Source organism: Neofelis nebulosa, chromosome 15 (genome assembly GCF_028018385.1).
Source record: "Neofelis nebulosa isolate mNeoNeb1 chromosome 15, mNeoNeb1.pri, whole genome shotgun sequence".
NCBI classification, from domain to species: domain Eukaryota; kingdom Metazoa; phylum Chordata; class Mammalia; order Carnivora; family Felidae; genus Neofelis; species Neofelis nebulosa.
Genome location: NC_080796.1, coordinates 27,856,771 through 27,860,908, shown reverse-complemented (window position 1 = coordinate 27,860,908; position 4,138 = coordinate 27,856,771).

Sequence of the window (4,138 nt, the reverse complement as noted above, 5' to 3'; positions counted from 1 at the left end):
CCCTTAGCTGTTGGGGCCCTCATGGCTGTGGAGCTTAAGCTGGTCCCCAAATACCTGTAACCTACAGGATAGAGAGAGCTCACCCACCCGCTAAAAATACTTGAGGCTCTATCTTAAACTGTCAGCCCCTTCTTGGTCTGGCTGCCTAATGGGATCCTGGGATTCCCCAGTAATCAAGGCTCCCAGGTGTGTCTTATGAGAGAGCCCCCGGCCATCCCAGCCAGCCTGCCCTGATAAAGCCTTCCAGCTTGCTCTAGGCCTGCCTTTAGGGAAAGTACCAGCCTTTGAATAGGTTAAGGCCTGGAATTAGGCAGATGCCAGGTACTTCCAGTGGTCTGCTCTTGTGACCTGGCTTCACAGGACCCTTGGTCTGTACCAAATCCCTGGCTACTCTGATCTGACCGGCGCTTGCATACCAAGTACACACACTCCATTTGGAGCTGGGGCCCTCGAGACCGGTAGAGTTAGGGTCCCTGCTCAACAATCTAGCCTCAAGGGTGGAGAGAGCCAACCACCCTAAAATCGCTCTGAGACGTCCACTGAACTGGGCAACAATTAGCCCCCATGTAAGACCTAATGCCTGCTGAGGTCCTAGGCTTCTTGCAGCCCAGGGGTAAAAAGAGAGAGCGTGGGAAACCAAGAAACAGACTCTTCACTATAGAGAACAAACTGAGGGTTACCAGAGGGGAGGTGGGGGGGGAGGATGGGTGAAATAGGTTGACGGGGGCCAAGGAGTGCACTTGTTGTGATGAGCACCACGTGTTGTATGGAAGTGTTGAATCGTTATATAGTACACCTGAAACTCATATCACGTTGCATGTGAACTGGAATTTCAATAAAAATATTTTGAAATCCTTGCAAAAAAAAAAAAACATCTCTTGAAAAAGATTATTGCCTTTCCTAGTGTCTTTGCTCTTGAAACCAGCTTGGGTTGCTCATAAATATGGACTATGATCAATATTAAAAAGTAGCACAGGTGTTCCACAGTTAATTGTATAAATATAATCAACACTCACCAAAATCTTAGAAAATGACATCGTGAATCTATTAATACTAATACTGTGCTATGAACAAAATTAAGAGTGAGCCCGTTAGTAATTGATTACTTTTTAATGTATGTGATTCCAAAGAAAAAAGGCATTAAATAGCCAATCCTGGGGCACCTGGGTGGCGCAGTCGGTTAAGCGTCCGACTTCAGCCAGGTCACGATCTGGCGGTCCGTGAGTTCGAGCCCCGCGTCAGGCTCTGGGCTGATGGCTCGGAGCCTGGAGCCTGTTTCCGATTCTGTGTCTCCCTCTCTCTCTGCCCCTCCCCCGTTCATGCTGTGTCTCTCTCTGTCCAAAAATAAAAACGTTGAAGAAAAAAAAAAAATTTTTTTTTTAAATAAAAAAATAAATAAATAGCCAATCCTTTCACATGTGAAAGTAAGATTTTTCAAAGGAAATTGTTTTAGGAGATTGAATGCATTTTTTTTTATATTATCACAGTTGTTTTAAATTCAGTTAATGTAAAATTAAATGTCCAAAGGAAATATTTAAAATATTATGATTTATATAAAGCTTTTGGTTTGGAATAATTTTAGATTTATGGAAAAGCCACAAAGATAATGAAGATAAAGTCTTTGTTAATTCGAAAGTAAATGAAGGAATTATGATTAGATTTACTACATAAACATCAAAAAAACAACTTTTGTAAAATAAGTGTATTTGCAACAAATTTTTAGTTTCTCTGTGGTGGTTAGATGAGACTTAAATGTGTTAAGTAGGAAATATATGGCTGTCATTTACATAGGTTTTTATTTATTTTTATTTTTTTTTTCAATATATGAAATTTATTGTCAAATTGGTTTCCATACAACACCCAGTGCTCATCCCAAAAGGTGCCCTCCTCAATACCCATTACCCACCCTCCCCTCTCTCCCACCCCCCATCAACCTTCAGTTTGCTCTCAGTTTTTAAGAGTCTCTTATGCTTTGGCTCTCTCCCACTCTAACCTCTTTTTTTTTTTTCCTTCCCCTCCCCCATGGGTTTCTGTTAAGTTTCTCAGGATCCACATAAGAGTAAAACCATATGGTATCTGTCTTTCTCTGTATGCTACCCAAAGCTATCTACACAATCAATGCAATCCCAATCAAAATTGCACCAGCATTCTTCTCGAAACTAGAACAAGCAATCCTAAAATTCATATGGAACCACAAAAGGCCCCGAACAGCCAAAGTAATTTTGAAGAAGAAGAAGACCAAAGCAGGAGGCATCACAATCCCAGACTTTAGCCTCTACTACAAAGCTGTAATCATCAAGACAGCATGGTATTGGCACAAAAACAGACACATAGACCAATGGAATAGAATAGAAACCCCAGAACTAGACCCACAAACGTATGGCCAACTCATCTTTGACAAAGCAGGAAAGAACATCCAATGGAAAAAAGACAGTCTCTTTAACAAATGGTGCTGGGAGAACTGGACAGCAACATGCAGAAGGTTGAAACTAGACCACTTTCTCACACCATTCACAACAACAAACTCAAAATGGATAAAGGACCTGAATGTGAGACAGGAAACCATCAAAACCCTAGAGGAGAAAGCAGCAAAAGACCTCTCTGACCTCAGCCGTAGCAATTTCTTACTCAACACATCCCCAAAGGCAAGGGAATTAAAAGCAAAAATGAATTACTGGGATCTTATGAAGATACATAGGTTTTTAAAGTAAGTTATGATTACACAGTGATTCATGTGTTAATTCTTAAAAGTTAAGAATGCAACTAGATTTGATGCAATGCAAAGTTACAAGATATCACCTTAAAATGTTTTTATCTTAAATATGTATATCTTTATTTTTATCTTAAAGTTGTATTTTGGAGAAATTTAAAATGTTCAGTCAACTGATTTTAACTAAGTATTATTTGAAATGAACATAAAAATCATAGTTTAAATTTTTTTAATTTGTTTTAATTTTTGTTTAACATTTATTTATTTTTGAGAGACAGAGAGAGACAGAGCGTGAGCTGGGGAGGAGCAGAGAGAGAGGGAGACACAGAATCTGAAGCAGGCTCCAGGCTGTGAGCTGTCAACACAGAGCCTGATGCCGAGCTCGAACTCACAGAGCAGACTGCGAGATCATGACCTAAGCCAAAGTTAGATGTTTAACCGACTGAGCCACCCAGGCAGCCCTAAAAATCATAGTTTAGACTCTTATTGTTGAATGTTTCCAAAGCCGCCTATTACAGCAAAATCATGAAAATGTTTTTCGATCTGAAGATCATCACCGAAGAGGTCTTTATGGTTCTCAATGTGTATTGTCTTACTTTCTACATATCTTTATTTTAAAATAGCATATCTTATGGTTCAAAGGTAATATATGTTAAAGATAGAAAAATTGGAGAATAAATCTTCTAAATTGGAGAATTTAGAGATAATCTGAATTTAATTATAGTTATTATAAATATTGTTATACTTCCTGCCAACCTTTGTTCTATAAACATTTATTCAGTGTTCAAAGCATAGTGTGTGTGTGTGTGTGTGTGTGTGTGTGTGTGTGCGCGTGCATCTATACTTGTTATTGGACTTTTAAAATCTCTGTTAGTGTCATGTTATAATAGTTATGTACCTAATTAGATTCAAATTCCTCTTTATGATTTGTTTGAATTATTACGTTTGCTAGAGAGACATCTTGTAGGAGACATGCATTTCATCATTTTTTGGCATATATATCCATTTATCGATAAGCAAAAGTCAATGATAACTACTTACATCTTATTACTAACATAGATATGACATAGGCTTCTATAGGTTTGTGAAGTAATATTATTTTGAAGATGGGTGCATTTTTCCCCATTGCCTCTGAAATGGAGAACCTCAGGCATTCTCAAGAGTTGTGGAGAAATCTTTGAGAAAGTTAGGAGAAAGATGGATAGAAGCAGGCACTGAAGTGATCTCATCTAATTTCTTGCCACAGATATTTCATGAATAGGACACAGCATTTTGGTTCACCAAATTATAATGTAGTGCTTTTAAGAAATGATTCACTTGACTCTCAGATTATAGCAACCACATATTATTTAACACAAATTCTGATTTATGAATAAAAATTGGTTAAGCAATAGTTGAAACAATAACTGAGAAGAATTGGATTCATAA